Source organism: Bos javanicus, chromosome 22, assembly GCF_032452875.1.
Source record: "Bos javanicus breed banteng chromosome 22, ARS-OSU_banteng_1.0, whole genome shotgun sequence".
NCBI classification, from domain to species: Eukaryota; Metazoa; Chordata; class Mammalia; order Artiodactyla; family Bovidae; genus Bos; species Bos javanicus.
The window spans coordinates 32,156,383-32,174,012 of NC_083889.1; the positions used below are offsets into that span (position 1 = coordinate 32,156,383).

The 17,630-nt window shown below is 42.7% G+C and overlaps 1 protein-coding gene across 1 annotated transcript in view; it reads left to right on the forward strand.

Moving 5' to 3' along the window:
• Positions 1-17,630, forward strand: part of FRMD4B (FERM domain containing 4B) — a 358,627-nt gene that overhangs the window by 92,689 nt on the left and 248,308 nt on the right. Inside the window, exon 2 of the mRNA XM_061396423.1 lies at positions 10,714-10,841. The gene's annotated coding sequence lies outside the window, so the exon portion shown is untranslated. The remainder of the gene's footprint in view (positions 1-10,713; positions 10,842-17,630) is intronic.

The window sequence follows — 17,630 nt, forward strand, 5'->3', positions numbered from 1 at the left end:
TACAGTCTGTGGCTTCTCAAAAGATTTGGACACCACTTTGCAATAAAGAACAACAACATTTTAAAGTAGATAGAAAGCTTCAGGCAATATCAGGAACCAGCGTTAAATCTTTGGAGAAAAGAAAAAGTGGCGGCCCGAGGTGTCCATATTTTTGCATTCGCCTTTATTATTCTTCTGCTGTCCATTACTAAACACTGTGCAGTGGAGTGTAAAACTCCCCAACGCCCTCCCTGAGGATTTGTTTCCCACCTTGTGTGTGTGTGTGAAAGCACTCCTAAAAACTTCTAAGACCTAGAGCTGGAGTCAGCTAACTTTTCTGAAGGACCAGATAGTCTGTGTTGCAAGTACTCAGGTCTGCATTATCCTGCAAAAGCAGCCCTAGAGGCTGTGTGAAAGAATGAGCATGACTCTGTTCCAGTAAGAGTTTACTTACAATAAATAAGTTAATAATAAAAAAAAGTTTACTTACAAAAGTCAGCGGAAGATCCTGAGAGTGTAGTGAGACCCTATCTAGGGAAAAGCGCAAATAATAGAACTTCCAGAAATACATGCCTTTTTTTTTTTTAAATAAAAGTAGACTGACACTACATATGATTGGATGTATTTAAATATTTGTTGGTTACCATTATGTGCTAGCTTGTGTATAGTGGTGCACTCAGCAGTGAACGAGACTGACAGGCCCTCGGCTCCAATGGTGGGGTCCATGTGAGACATACACGGAACATCATAAGTGCTCTGAGAGTCATGGGGGCCGTGATAGACAGAAATCAGCTTTCTAGCATAACTCTTGCAACCAACCCTCTATTTATGGGCATTTAATTTCCTTAATTGTTTTCATTTCATTCATTGTAGTCTTCCCTGTCATAAAGATTCTTAGGATTAAGTCTTTATGAAAAACTATCAGTTTTTACTTAGGCTAAAAATTTCTTACAGTGGAATGCCTGAGTCAAAAGGCATACAGTTTTGTTTTGTTTTGTTTTGATCTTTTGCTAAGCATTGTGTGTGTGCTCAGTCATATCTGACTCTTTGCAACCGCATGGACTGTAGCCCATCAGGCTCCTCTGTCCATGGGATTTTCCAGGCAAGAATACTGGAGTGGCTTGTCATTTGCTCCTCCAGGGATCGAACTCTCAACTCCTGCGAGACGACTCCTGCTTTGGCAGGCAGATTCTTTATCACTGAGCCACCTGGGAAACATCACCAAAGTACTTTCTAGAAAACTTATACCAACCTCCGCTTTCGCTTTACCTTCCCCGACTTCCTTGCTGCCTTTATGCAGCCAGATCGAGTTTCATAAATTCGGACAGTAAAATGAAAGCACATAAATCTAACCCGTGAAACAGAATTAAAGAGACAGGGAATCATTCGTGGGAGAGGAGCCCTGTTTCAGATGTTTTGTCTCTAGGGTTTCCTGTGATCTGCTCCCTATATCACGGTTAGAAATAAATCTCAGAAGTTCTGTAGTGCTAGCCGACACCAGCTATTAACTGCCTTCACCGCGTGCCAGAAGCCCTGGTAAGCCCTTCATGTGCCTGATCCGAATTAAGCCTCAGAACGAAATGGAACGGAGGAGCTACAGACGGCCCAGTGGTGGTGGAGCTGGACCTCGGCTGGGTCTCTTTGAACTTGAGTGGGAATCTCAAGCTGGCAGCCCCACTGATTGCTTTCTTTGGCTCGCACAGTGTGGGCCAGCCCAGTGTTTAAAAATTTATTGACGTTGTTCCAAACATTTTAAAGCTGGAAAATGTCCCACAAAATCTATATTTAAAACTTGAGAAAAATTGCAAGACCCGGGCACAGTGGGGTCACCTTCCCCCGTGCTGACAACGGGTGGGTCCTGGGTGACTTCCACACAAGGAACATGCCTTCTGATCATGATATTATTGAGCTGAGTTTAGCGACCACTCAGAAATTCCTTCTCCTGCAAACCAATAGGAAGTCTGTGATTGGGACTCAGCAGGGAGCTGCGGGGAGAATGCTTGTCCTGTCTTTTCACCCCAGGCACTTCTTTTGTTTGCCTGCCTGTGATTGTTGCCCAGATGTTAGCTATGGGAGGAGACAGGATGGGGGAAGGGGGAGGCCACCGTGGGTCCAGCCCCCCACGTGACCCAGCGTGGCCTCCAGAGGAGGGCCCGCTTTAAACACTTGCTTAGGGGAGGGTGTCTTCAGCTGTTGGGGGGACAGCCTGTAAAATGACTCTTGGTTTCTGGTGGTCTGCCTTCCTCTTCTAACCTCCATCTTTCCCATTCCTGATTTATACATCACCTCAATTCCTTTTCAGTATGCGCCACCACACACTTCCCGGCCACGTGGGTCTCCCTTGTCCATCTTACCTTAGACAACGAACTTGGGGACTTCCTTGGCGGTCTAGTGGGTATGAGTCCGAGCTTCCACTGCAGGGGGCGCAGATTCCATCCCTGGCTGGGGAACTAAGATCCCCCCGTGCCATGCGGTGCGGCCAAAAGAAGGTGGACTTGACCAGCACTTGCACGTGGCGGGTCAGATGTCTCTTGCAAGGGCCACGCTCACAGCCTGGCTGTGTGCCCACCCGTCCCCTCTTGAGCGCGGGTGCCCGTTGGCTTTTCTGCTGGGAATGGCTCCAGCACCTGTTGAGCGCCTGACTCTGTGGCTGGAGGGCGAACTGGGGCTCCGCCAGACCTTGTGGCTCTGGGAGCCAGGGTTTGGCTGTCTCAGGTATTCACTTTGTGTTTGATTTAGTTAGAGCCATGCGGTGCCGCGAAGAAATCACTTTTTTAAAGTACGTGCCTGTGCTTTCCACACACCGGGCATTGTGCCAAGTAAGGAGATCCAGGAAGGAAGGGACAGCGTGGGGGTGTGGAGGGGCCGCAGAGAGCAAGAACAAGGTCCCAGTGCGGCTTGTGCACCAGCAGGGAGCAGATTCAGAAACTCCTGGAGGCAGAAGGAACAGGGTCAAGGAGCCTTCTAGAAGGTGCTCCCACCAGAGCCTTCATGCCAGCAGAGAGCTCTGAAAAGCACCCAAAGTCACATCTTTTCATGTCCATCCATTCAAACCCCCCTTGCTCCACAAGCCCACCTGCCTGCGTCTGTCCTCAGCAGACACCCCCATCTCCATACATCTGGAACCACGCTGTCCAGTACAGAAGCCAGTAGCCACACATGGCTGCTGATAATCTGCAGCGTGGCCAGGCTCAACTGACATGTCGTGTAAACACAAATGCACACAGGATTCTAAGGCTTAGAGCATAAAAAGATAGAATGTAAAGGGCCGCATTAGTAAACTCAAATTGCTTTCAGGTTAAAATGACAGCTTTGGCTATACTGGGTTCAATATATGGTTCTGTTTTTTATGTGGTTCTTTTGACTTTACATATGGACAGCTCATTGGTGGCTCAAGGGATTGCTGTAGCTGAGCTGGCTGCATCTCCCTGACCTGGCTATATCAAGCGTGCTTCTTTAGGACTTTGCTGTATATTTGTTACTGATTGGCTATAGGTTACAGCCTGTGTGTGTGTGTATGCTCAGCTCTGTCCAACTCTTTGCTGCTCCATGGATTATAGCCCACCAAGCTCCTCTGTCTATAGGATTTTCCAGGCAAGAATACTAGCGTAAGTAGCCATTCCCTTCTCCAGGGGTCTTCCTAACCTAGGGATTGAGTCTTTTGCATCTCCTGCATTGGCAGGTGGGTTCTTTACCACTGGCGCCACTTGGGAAGCCTGTATATACATATATGTATTTGTGTGTGCGTGGGTGTAAGAATAATATATATTCTCTGTCCCTTTAACTAGGTGGAAGGCAGGACTACTGTCTCATTCCTGTTTCCTCACTCTCTGCTCTGCCCAAGTGCCACTTTTGCTGTTAAAGACCCAGCATGTGTTTGGTCACGATTCTTTCATTCATTTGACAAATGTTTGTCAAATTCAGACTCTGTGCCAGGTTCCCCTGGGAACTTAATGAAGTTTAACTCAATACCTGGCATTGGTAAAAGAAGGTAGCAATTACTAGCTTTGTTTCTCAAGATAAGGGAATTGGGGTAAAATGTTTAAGTGACTTGCTCAAGGTTACCTACTAGGCAAGTGGCAGGAATCAGGATTCCAACAGGCTTTTTTGTCTGGTTCCAGATGGTGTTCAGCATGACTCCTTCACCTCATTCCAGCTGCACCCTAAATCCTGTCTTCTTGTTTGTATATACAGGCTTATTACACTGCTTTTTTTTATACTTTTATGTATATATTGATTTTATTCTTGGCTGTGCTGAGTCTTCATTTCTGTTCGGGCTTTTCTCTAGTTGTGGAAAGTAGGTGCTACCCTCTAATTGCAGAGCATGGGCTCTGGAGCTTGGGGCTTCAGTAGTTGTGGGGCAAGGGCTTAGGGCAACTCAGCTCCGTGGCATGTGGGATCTTCCTGGACCAGAGATCGAACCCACATCCCCTGCGTTGGCAAGTGGATGCTTTACCACTGAGCCGCCAGGGAAGCCCTACAGTGCTTCTTAAGTAGGGTGACAATATACACCCTTATATTCTCCATTCTCAATTTTGATCCAGTCAGTTGTTCCATGTCTAGTTCTAACTATCGCTTCTTGACCTGCATACAGGTGTCTCAGGAGACAGGTAAGGTCATCTGGTATTCCCATCTTTTCAAGAGTTTTCCACAGTTTGTTATGATCCACATAGTCAAAGGCTTTAGCATGTCAATGACACAGAAGTTAGATGTTTTTGTGGAATTCCTTTGCTTTCTCTATGATCCAATGAATGCAGGCAATTTGATCTCTGGTTCCTCTGCCTTTCCTAAATCCAGCTGGTACATCTGGAAGTTCTCAGTTGATGTACTGCTAAAGCCTAGCTTGAAGGATTTTGAGCATAAATGTTGCTACATGTGAAATGAGTGCAACTGTGCGGTAGTTTGGACATTCTTTGCCATTGCCTTTCCTTGAAATTGGAATGAAAACTGACCTTTTCCAGTCCTGCGGCCACTGCTGAGTTGTCCAAATTTGCTGACATATTGAGCGCAGCACTTCAACAGCATCATCTTTTAGGACTTGAGATAGCTTAGCTGGAATTTCATCACCTCCACTAGCTTTGTTCGTAGTGATGCTTTCTAAGGCCCACTTGACTTCACACTCCAGGATGTCTGGCTCTAGGTGAGTGACCACACCATCGTGGTTATCTGGGTCAGGAATCTTCTGTGGATTCTTGCCACCTCTTCTTAATCTCTTCTTCTGCTTCTGTTGGATGGGGGTTATGAGGTGGTATCTAGCAGATGCATTCAGCAGCTTTTTTTTTTTTCTTCCTGGAAGGTGATGATTACTTAAGAGTGAGAAGCTCTTTGGGACCACGTGATATAAAACATTCATAATGGTTCCTGTGTGAGTGCCCCTAGAAGCACAATAAGCTCATTTTTATTAGAACTATTGAGTTTCTCAAAACAAATGGGTTAGAGCGTGACCTTGTTGTCATCACCGGACTACTGATGCAGAGCCTGACCTTTTCTGTGTAGTCCATGTCCATCATCGGTGTCTGTCTGGTTGTCTAGTTTAAATTGAGTGGTTTTGTGGTATTGAGTTGTGATGGGAATGTTAGAGTTAAATACATGGTATTTTATTAATGTAGTGGCATTTATAGATCTTGAGAGGCCTTGGGGTGATAAAAATCTGAGTTATACATGGCATTAAGCAGAGTTATATAAAGCCTGTTGAATATTAATTTTGTAATGATTCATCTTACAGTTTTATGAGACTAGATATAAAAAGATACAGTGAATAATTGAGCCCATGATCTATAAAATGAAGTCTAGGGAAGAAGGAATAATTGGAAGGGAAAAGAGCAGAGCTTTTCCCTTCTTCGCTGACATCAAGTTAATTCAGTCTGAGCTCCTTTCTTCAAATTCCAGTCCCCTAGTTTCTTAGAGCATTAGATGAGTGTACAGTGCAAAATACAAAGCAAATAAAATGTGAATCTTTTCTACCATATTACTGCCTTCATTATTTTTAGTTTAGCCTCTAAATATATTTGATCTTCATAATCTGAATATTTCATGACTCTTTTAGTAAATATTTTTCCAAGTTCTATTTTTCAAAAATTGTTTCTAAAATAAAGCAAATTCTTACACATATGAAATTTATATCTCTTACCTTGAAAATTGCCCTTTGCAGAAGTCGTATAGCTGGGCAATAAGCATGTTAAGAAATGTTCAATATTGTTAGCCCCAAGGAAACCCATATTCAAACCATAATGAAATACCACATCATATCTATTAAAATGGACAAAATTAAAAGGCTGACAATACCAAGTGTTGGTAAGGACATGAAGCAACTGGAACTCTCATATCCTGCTGGGCGGAATGTAAAATGGGAAAGCTACATTGGACCACGGTTTTCATTTTGTGTAAAATTAATATACCCTATCATAGGATCTAGCCATTCTACTCCAAAGTATTTACAGAGAAAAAAAGGATATGACGTGTGTGTGTGTGTGTGTGTGTGTGTGTGTGTGTGTGCACGCATGCGCACTTTCAGTCATTCAGATGTATCTGACTCTTTGCGACCCCATGGACTATAACCCTTCAGGCTCCTCTGTCCTTGGAATTTTCCAGGCAAGACTACTGGCGCAGATTGCCATTTCCTACTCCAGGGGATCTTCCTGATCCAGGGATCAAACCTGAGTCTTGCGTACCTGCGTTGGCAGGTGGATTCTTCACTACTGTGCCACCTGGAAACGTGTGTGTGTGTGTGTGTGTGTGTATTTGTATACATACTAACATGTGTAACAATATGGTTGTGTCTCAGAAATATGCTGAGTGTAAGGAGCCGCATGCAAAAAGAATTCAGACTGTCTGATTTAATTTGTATGAAGTTGTAGAAAAATACGCATCACTATATAGTGACAGGAAGGATATCGGTGGCTTCCTGGGGCAGAGATCGGAGATAAAGGGGAGAATGGAGGATGGAGGGATGTGGAGGAACTTTTCAGAGGATAAGACATGCTATATCTTGATTAAGGTGGTAGGTATAAGGGTGTGTTTATATGTCAAAAATCAACAAACTGAGCCCTTAAAATAGGAGTGTATTTTATTGTATATTGTACATTGTACCTCAAAAAGGTTGCTTTTGAAAATGACTGTTGCATTTTCTCTCTTATTGGTTCATTAGCATCTCTAGATGATCTAAGATCTTGATTCTAAATCAAGTTTCCATATTTACTCATGATGGGATCGCAAATCTCATACTCACATATATAAAACAGGTATAATTAGTACATCTGGCCAAGCTTTTGGAACTGTCCTGAGAAACAAAAGAGATGATGAACGTGTAAAACTGATTTCTGAATCATGATACTATGCAGAAAATCAGCCATCAGTCTCACTCTGTAGTTCACTCTGCAAATTAGAGTGAAATTACCTTGAGAGGAGGCCCATCTAACATTTCAGATAGTTGATCCTCTTATCTGGGCCCCAGATGAGCTTTCCTCATACTGAATGTCTGGCTAGAGCACAGAGAACCTCCTAGCAAGCTTCCTCAGCCCTTCAAAAATATCCGTCTGCCTCAGCCCATGTGCCATACCCATCAACGCACTCAGACTCGGAGCCCTGACTTCGACAGTGACAGCCTACGCAATTGTTCCCCTAAGTCAAGACACGCTGTACAAGTCATCTTCACTTGTCAGCAAGGTCTTAAGTTTAATTTGACATCTTTGAAGAATCTTCTGTTTCAAGAGCAATGAACTCTATGTTGGAGGCTAACCTAGCTGTGGGATGACAGTGAAGATACTCAGAGAGAGAGATGTCTCTTCGGAAAATTAACAACTTGTCTTCTAAGCAAGGCATTGACTTTGAAGGGACAGAGAGGATTGAAAAGTTGGGTCCTGATTTAATCTGAAGCATTCATTTGATTAAAAGTCAGTCTGTGTCTACTGTGTGCTTTGTTTTAGGCTCTGGGCCTTTTCTTGCTGGGGATGTGTCTTTAGGATCCTATGGGACATTATCAGGGGGAAAGAATCACACAAATGCAGATTGATAGTAGTTAGGATACAGTGGTCAGGGAAGGCCATTGTGTTGGGTTGGAATGATGAAATGTAGCCAGCTATGGGACAACCTGGAGAAACAGAAATCTAAGTAAGCGGTGGGGACAGCAGATGAGAACGGCTTGGCAAAGGTAGGCAGGAAAAGGAGGCCAGCATGAGAAATACTGACGGTGAGAGAGGATTGTCGTGTGGCCACTATGAGAAGAAGGGAGTGACCCAGGGCCAGGGGTACAGTTAGAAGCATGGCTGTGGAAGTAGTCTAAGGGAGAGATGCTGGGGCTTGGCTGAGTAATGGCATTGGGGAAAAGGAGAGAAGAACAGATGGATGGGATGTGTTTTAGAGGTAGTGCTGCAAGGATTTGATGAATGGGAAGTGGGGCGATGAAGAGAAAGGATGCATAGTTTTATGGTCGGAGCAACCAGGAAGTGATGGGGGTCTTACTTGGGAGACCACCTGGAGTGATTAGTTAGGGTGTCTGCATCCTTTGTCTGCCTCCAGAGCAGTGACTGAGTTGCTCTGAGGGCTGAAACAGCAGAAGTATTTGTAAATATCCTGGAATGGGGACTCTGTTTGTAAAGACTGTATGATCTCCTTTTTGTGATTCAGACGTGCTAATGAGTGGGTGCTGGAAATGTCATGATCTTCTAATCACAGCCTTCTTTTGCTAAAGCCATTTTCAGCAGACGCCAGTTCGGAGCAACATCCAAACCCTCTCTGGCTTCTGTTGTTTGCTGCTGGCTTTACTGTTGGCATGCCACTGTTCACAGCATGCCGACTGGGGGTGGGGCGGGGCTCTGAGGAATTTACTTTTGCTCTGGGAGACTTTGGGGGAGGTTGCCTGTTTTTGTTAATTATGGCTTGTGAATTACTTTGTCAGAAATTTTGAAACCCAGAAGTCTAAAAAAATTACAAGGCATTGTTAAATATTTAAGTCCTGCTAATTTCTCTATGTGGTATGAGATTTTGGCTGAGATTGGATCTTTGGGCTGTTTAGTTTCATCCTTATCATCTTGTGTAGAGTCACAGGGGCTTCCTTGGTGGCTCAGTGGTAAAGAATCTGTCTGCCAACGCAGGAGATGTGGGTTCCGTCCCTGGGTTGGGAAGATCCTCTGAAGGAGGAAATGGCAACCCACTCCAGAATTCTTGCCTGGGAAATCCCATGGAACAGAGCAGCCTGCCAGGCTACAGTCCATGGGGTCGTAAAAGAGGCAAACAAGACTTAGTGACTAAACAACAGCATGGAGTCACAGATCCAATTTTGCCTATTAAATCAAATTTTACATTTGTTTCATACAGTGTGTTGGATAAGCATATGTTGGGACATTGTTTTGTATTCGTGGAGAGTCACATAGTAAGTTTAGTACGGGAATACAAGCATCTTAGCTTGTGAAAATGTCTGAGTAACAATGAGAAATGTTATGTTTTAAAATGAATTATTCTTTTCTGTTATGAAAATAGTATAAGCTCATCCTAAAAAAAAATTTGGAAGGTGTACAATAAAACTTGACCATAGCCCAATCACAAAGAACTCCGTACGAAGTTGAAGCTTCTCAGGAACTGGAAGGCCTGGAAGGGGCTTGTTCTTTGATTCGCACCGACGTCTCACTTTGCATGTGAAGAAACTGTCTGAATGGAAAGGTCAGACCCTTGAGAATGGGCTGTCCTGTATAATTCAGGCTCTCAGCAGCATTCCTTTACAGAAGCTGCAAGCCAGTATGGCTAAGCACAAGCCACAGAGCACCGGGGTTAGAATTAGAGAAACAGATCGTATATGGAGTCAGGTTTGTTCTCTGCTTCTGTTGGAAAAGGTGGATTCATCCTAGGGTGGCGATAAGGGGAAAAGGGGCAAAGATGCTTGTGAAGGAATTGCACCAACTTCCTGTTGTCCCCTTCCACCTCACACCTGCTTCCAAATCTAAGAGGAATTGAGGGTCGTACAGGCCGGGCTCGGGGTGCATTGGGGTTCATGGCACGACAGTGGAGTCTTACTGACCCACGTGGCAGAATGATGAATGAATACCACGTCCACTGCCTCCGCCCTCCTGGTCCGATCTTCACTCCTGCTGCATGTGAAACAGTGGGAGCCCACAGTTGACGAGGGAGAGCGGTGCTTCCTGACTCAGGGAGAGCTTCTGGGGATTAGCTGTTTTCTTTTATAGGGAGAATGACAAATCCATATAAATGAGTGTATCTTATGGTGCAGTACACACACCACACCCCCCCCACACACACACACACGACATTTCATCAGTATTCATGACACACACTTCATTCCCTCCACAACTGACATCTGTTAAAAACGAGATTCAGGAGTGCCATCCTGGTTTCAGCATTTCTGAGACACACATTCCGAGGTGGTATTTTATTGAGTTCCCCCCTGCTCTGACAGCCCTGATTTTACAACTGACTGTAGGTAACTTTTAGTGCTCAGCATCTCCTACAAAGACAGAAACCTAACACTCTGTATTCAATGGAAGGCAGGACGTGAGAAGCCACATCCGTTTCAAATCTTTAAAGAGGGTGGCCTCTTTTCCTCTGTATTTTGAGATAGCTCTATTCTAAATCTCCTAATTAAGTGAATTTCTAAAACTGTGATTCAACTGTAGCCAACCAAAGGAAAATTGGAAATACATTAGAAGTGTCCCTGGTGTGAGATTTCTAGTTCTCTCCTCCGTGCCCACAGACATCAAGGAGCTGCTCTGTTCTGTGTTCCAGGCTTTGATGGGAAATCCAGAAGAAAGAATGTGTGAGGGAAGAAGATGACATCTGTGCCTGGCCAACAAAATCCAAAGATTATTCCAGTGAAAACAAAAGGAAGGCGAGACTGAACTTTCTAGTTCAAGGTAGGTAGACATCTCAGTAAACGCTGAACTCTGGTGTGTTTTACAGGAAAGTGGGTTTATGAATATTTGTGAGTGTACGTTGACTCATCAAGTGGCGCTACGATATGATACATGGTATGATCTACTGTCAAAACCTCCGAGTTATGAACAATGGGGAAGAAAATCAGTAAATACAGTTAGTCCTCTCCTCTCACATAAAAGCTAAGTACCCAAAAGTTAAATAATAGATTACATTTTACAAAGGGATTCTCTCCTCAGAAAGAAAAACAGGCAAAAAGTAACAATGTTCTAACTCTACTGTACCATAGATACATTTCCTACAACATATTTCTAATATTTCATTTGCACGCTTGTAAAATTTTCTTTTTATTTGCAGTTGACTATTTGACCAATTTAAGTCCAGTGTACAATTGTCAACAGCACTAATGATTGTTTTTATGCATGCAATGATTTTCTTCCTTTGCTTGCTGGTAGTGAAGATGTGCTTTGTATCTTTTATGTCAATACTTTGGTTTATTTTTTTTCTATTTTTCACTGCTTTTTGGAATACAATGAGGAGGAAAATGAAATATTTCAATGGTTGCCCCAGCCTTGCTGTAGTGATGACAGTGTGATAGAGATCAATTGTGGGTGTATAAGTAGCATTTCTGTGTTTCTCAGGATTTTTTTTTTTCATTAGCCAATCTCAATAATTCATATTTGATAGGCATATTTGAAGGGTAATTCAGATTTGAAGGGTATTGATGTATAACGTGCAAAAAGTATGAATTGTGCACAAGTAGACTGTGCAGCAGTTAAAGACACCTTTTCCCCGATCTTCTCAAAATGCTGCCTCTAGTGAAATTAACGAGAGGATTGTAATTTCTGCGTGCTGGCCCCTGGCAGCAAGGACTACCCTGCAGCCATCCAGGACACGGACTCTGCCTCTCACCACCTGTGTGACTGCGGTGAAAATGATGTGTCTTCCTTTGCCTTGGTTTCCACAACTAGAAGAGGATGGGTAGATGAAATGAGCTAAAAGAAACGAGGCACTTGGACAAAGGCCAAGCGTATAAAGAGTGCTCAGTAGTTATTGGCTGATTTACTTTCATCAAATGAAGTATACTTCGAAAATAGACATTTTCAGTTGTTTGTTTTTTGGGAAGTAGAGATGTGGGAAAGCCCACAAGACATCAGGGAAGCGGAGGGTGATATGTCTAACCCTGGGCTTATCTGTAGTGTCCGAGAGGCTGTCACAGGGACTGCCGGGCACCAGGCTGAGATGCAGGACAGTTACAGGGGTGCTCGATGCATTTCTCAGATTCTTACTGATTTCAGTACCTTGAGAAGTGTTGGAGAATATAGACTTAAATGATGTCGGAGCTTCTGAAATCACAAATGGGATCAGCTCCACCCTTGGCTGTAATCTGTAAAACTTGGTGTGACTTGACCCGCCTTGACTGTCCTCCCAGCCCGACCCCGGTAGTGCCTTGTGCTCACTCTTACCTCCTTCCTGACCCTCTAATCACACCAGCTCTTTGCACTTGGAGCCTCTGCCCACACTCCCGAGTGCAGCCTGGGTCCTCTCTCCTGGCCCCCAATTCCCGGACTTTTCCTTTAATCTCAAACTGGACTTTCTCTGGCTTCTCTACTCAACAGGGCCTCTTTGTGAGTTTATTTCCAAAAATATCATCCTCACTGACAGTCTCATCAACACTGAATGTAGGAGCTTTTCTGTCCACAGCCTTGCAACAAGGTGTGTTCAAGTATGATTTCATCCTCGCTGGTCTGGCAGGTGATGAGCCTGTTTATTTAAAGTCGGTGTGAGGGAGGCTGTGAAGGTGTTCAGTGAGGACGGAGGTTGATCACTCATATACTCATCTTCAGAGCCTCTTTCCTTTTGTTTTTTTAACATATCATTGTATATAAACTACTCTTCAATTAAAAAAAAAGAACCTGTTTCCACTCATGATTATTGGGAGTTCTTTTCTTTATTTAGCTCTTCAGGTATTTTTCACCTGCGTTTTCTTACTAGAAAGTAAAAAAGCACATAAGTTCTGTGAAGCCCAAGATGGTGTTTGCCTTTTCACAGTGGTATTCTGAGATTCTGGTCCAGCAACTGCAGTATATGAAGTGTTCAATAAAACATCTTGGGAATGAAAGAATGAATGAGCTAGACAGCCCCCCCTGCCCTCAGGAGCACAGGTCTCTTAAATGAAATGCTCTACCGTGTTAGAGGTTCAGAAATGGCGTGAGGAAAAAAGTCAATAGGTCTCACAAAAAATTAGACTCGTGTAGGCAGGACTGATATTCTAAGTATTAACAAGCAGTCAGCACAAATAAGAATCAAGTTGAACAGGCATGGGCCGTGATGTTGACTTTTCAGTTGCTGGATTGTGGGGAGGTGGAGAGGAATTCACAGGTGACGCTCGGGACAGTGATCTGTTGCCAGCCACTGTGGAGGAAATCGCAGTACTTTAGTGTCAAGCACAGCTGCATGTGTGTATCTCTACTAAATTTCAGCACCCCTGATTATAGACATTTGATTCCTCTTGTATGAAACATCGAGACTAGGGAAATTTATAGAGACAAGAAGTAGATTAGTCATTACCTGGAGCTGGGATGGCTTCCCAGGTGGCTCTGAGGTAAAGAATCCACCTGCCAACGCTGGAGACACAGGTTTGATCCCTGGGTCGGGAAGATCCCCTGGAGAGGGAACTGGCTACCCTCTCCAGTTTTCTTGCCTGAAGAATCCCATGGACAGAGGAGCCTTGTGGAGAGTCAGACATGATTGTGCAACTGAGCACACACTCATGGAGCTGGGATAAGGGAAGATGAGAGTTGATGATTAATGGATAGTCTTTGGAGTGATGAAAAAGCTTTGGAAATAATGGTCTTGTTTGTTGTACAACAGTGTAATGCAATGAATACCGCTGCTGCTGCTAAGTCCCGTCAGTCGTGTCCGACTCTGTATGACCCCACAGACGGCAGCCCATCAGGTTCCTCCATCCCCAGGATTCTCCAGGCAAGAACACTGGAGCGGGTTGCCATTTCCTTCTCCAATTAATACCGCTAAAACAGTTAAAAATGACTGAGGGAATTCCCTCGGTGGTCCAGTGGTTAGGACTCTATGCTTCCACTGCAGGTAGCATGGGTTCAATCCCTGGTCAGGGAACTAAGGTCTCGCATACCATGCAGCATGACCAAAAAAGTTAAAAAGAAAAATAATCTGCATGTTCTGATGATTCTAAAACAATGCTATTAAAAAATGATTGAAGTGTCAGTTTTACATCATATATATTTTACCACAGTTTTTAAAAACTTAAAAAAAGAAAAGGTAATGAATAGTCAAAATAAAAGCAGGAAATACACGCATGCATGCCCATATACACTGTATAGTCTGGGAAGATGCATTTAGATTGTTGAAGGTGGTTGTATCTAACAGATGGAATTAGAGGAAGAGCATAAGAAAGTTTCGTCACATATACTTGGGTATTTTCGGCATTTTTCACAGTGAGCATATATTTAATCATTTTTTTAATTGAAGATTTTTTTTAACAAGTTGACCTGTGGTAAAATCTTGGAGTTGGTACGATATTCTAGCTTGTACGACCAAAATAATCCCAAAGGTGGGTTTGCAGTCGAACTTGCCACATCTAACATCCGTGCTGCAATGTTTAACCTAGAGTGAGAATCTAATTATAGTTTGAAACACTAAATGGTTTTCCTTTTCCAGATTAAATTACATCTTGCAGAAAAACAGCCTCTCACTGTAGAAAGAATTTGGTGTTCTGACTCCCTCAGTAAGGACGGAGTCTTCTATCTAGTAATTTACTATAAAGAAGATGCTTCTGTGTGTAGTTTTACATCCCTTCTTTTGGTATTTAAGGCATTTTAGCTATAAAAAAATGAGCCTCAATCTCAGAACTAAAAATTGTTATGCATAATAAGATTTTTTTTAAACCCTAATAGATTGTTGCAGAAAATACCACTTTAATGGGTCACCCATTACATAAAAAGTTTAAAGCCTATAATGAGATCATACATTTATGTAAGTTAAGGGAAAACATGAAAGAATGTACTCACTGGAGTACTCAGTTTGGTAACCTCAAGGAGATTATCTGATGGATGGCACCAGATGAAAGATTATTTACTTTTCTTTGTATCCCTATATCAGTTCAGTTCAGCCACTCAGTCGTGTCCAACTCTTTGTGACCCCATGAATCGCAGCATGCCAGGCCTCCCTGTCCATCACCAACTCCCGGAGTTCACTCAGACTCACGTCCATCGAGTCAGTGATGCCTTCCAGCCATCTCATCCTCTGTTGTCCCCTTCTCCTCTTGCCCCCAATCCCTCCCAGCATCAGAGTCTTTTCTAAAGAGTCAACTCTTCACATGAGGTGGCCAAAGTACTGGAGTTTCAGCTTTAGCATCATTCCTTCCAAAGAACACCCTGGGCTGACCTCCTTTAGAATGGACTGGTTGGATCTCCTTGCAGTCCAAGGGACTCTCAAGAGTCTTCTCCAATACCACAGTTCAAAAGCACCAATTCTTCGGCGCTCAGCGTTCTTCACAGTCCAACTCTCACATCCATACATGACCACAGGAAAAACCATAGCCTTGACTAGATGAACCTTTGTTGGCAAAGTAATGTCTCTGCTTTTCAATATGCTATCTAGGGTCCTAACTTTCCTTCCAGGGAGTAAGCGTCTTTTAATTTCATGGCTGCAGTCACCATCTGCAGTGATTTTGGAGCCCAGAAAAATAAAGTCTGAAACTGTTTCCACTTTTTCCCCATCTATTTCCCATGAAGTGATGGGACCAGATGCCATGATCTTCATTTTCTGAATGTTGAGCTTTAAGCCAACTTTTTCACTCTCCTCTTTCACTCTCATCAAGAGGCTTTTTAGTTCCTCTTTGCTTTCTGCCATAAGGGTGGTGTCATCTGCATATCTGAGGTTATTGATATTTCTCCCGGCAATCTTGATTCCAGCTTGTGCTTCTTTGAGCCCACCATTTCTCATGATGTACTCTGCATAGAAGTTAAATAAGCAGGGTGACAGTATATAGCCTTGACATACTCCTTTTCCTATTTGGAATCAGTCTGTTGTTCCATGTCCAGTTCTGCATATAGGTTTCTGAAGAGGCAGGTCAGGTGGTCTGGTATTCCCATCTCTTTCAGAATTTTCCACAGTTTATCCCTGTATATTATTGAGTTATTATAATTAGGCCTTTTCTTAATTGCTTTATTAAGGTACAGCTGACCTAAAAGAAACTGCACATACTTAAAGTGTAAAATTTGAGAAAAAAAAATTTTTGTGAATATATGAGGGGATGGATGTTGACTAAGCTCATTTGGTGATTATTTCCCCAATATATGTATGTCAGGTCATCAGGCGGCACACCTTAAACTTACTCAGAGCTGGATTTCAGTTACATCTCAGTAAAACCAAAGAGTGAGAGAGAGAGAGGTGGTAGAATGATTAAATGGATAAATTATTTTCAAATATAATTAAGACAGAGGATCCTCAGAGAACTATAAATATCTTGCTTTATATTGGGTGTTCAGCACCATTTAGGCAGTAAAAGAAAGCAGCAGCAGCTCAAAGCCCCACAAAATAAAAAGATTACGTGTACAATTTGATGTTCTGACCTACATATATACCCACAAAACCATCACCATAATCAAGATAGTGAAAACTTGAAAAAATTGAAGTGTTAGTTACTCAGTTGTGTCCGACTCTTTGTGACCCCATGGACTGCAGCTCACCAGGCTCCTCTGTCTGTGGAATTCTCCAGGCAAAAATACTGGAGTGCGTTGCCATTTTCTTCTCCAAGGAATCTTCCTCTCCCAGGGATCAAACCTGGGTCCCACATTGCAAGCAGACTCTTTACCAACTGAGCCATAGGGAAGCTTAGTAAAAACTTACTTCGTTCCAAAATGTTTCTCATGTCCTTTGGTAATCCCAGCCCCTGTCTTGCCCCAGGCAACCACTGATCTTGTTTCTATCTCTCTCCAGTAGTTTGCTTTTCACATAAATGAAATCATATGGTATGTAATCTTTTTCTTTAGCATCTTTCACTCAACATAATTAAAGATTCATCCATGCTATAATGTGTATGGATATTTCATTCCTTTTTATCGTTGAGCTGTATTCCGTTGTATGCATAAAGTCCTATTGTTTGTTTATTCACCATTAGTAGACATTTGAATTGTTTCCAGATTTTCAGTACTAAGAATTTCAGTACGTGAACATTCATGTACAAGTCTCCATATGGATGTACATTTCCCTTGGGTAAATAGCTAAGGGTGGAATGCCTGGATCATATAATAAGTGTGTGTTTAACTTGTTAACAAATTTTCCAAAGTGGCTGTACCATTTTACATCCCTACTTGCACCGAGTGAGAGGCCCAGTTCCTCCACATCCTTGTCAGTATTTGGTATGGTCAATCCTCTATTTTATCCATTCTAATGTTAATGTATATAGAAGTAACTCATTGTAGTTTCAACTTGCATTTCCTTAATGACAAATGATGTTGAATATCTTTTCATTACTTGTCAGCTGTGTATCTTCTCAGTGATTGTCTTGTTCAATATTTTGTGTGTTTTTTTTTCCTTGGGTCATTTGTTTTCCTAATGAGTTTTCAGAGTTCTTTTTGTATATTCTGGATACAAATCGTTTATCAGATATATGCTTTGCAAAGATTTGCTCCCAGTCTTGAACTTGTTTTTTCTTTTTCTCAACAGTGTGTTTTGAAGAGAAGACATTTTCAATGTGTTTTTTTTTTTTTATTGTAATTTGAATTATT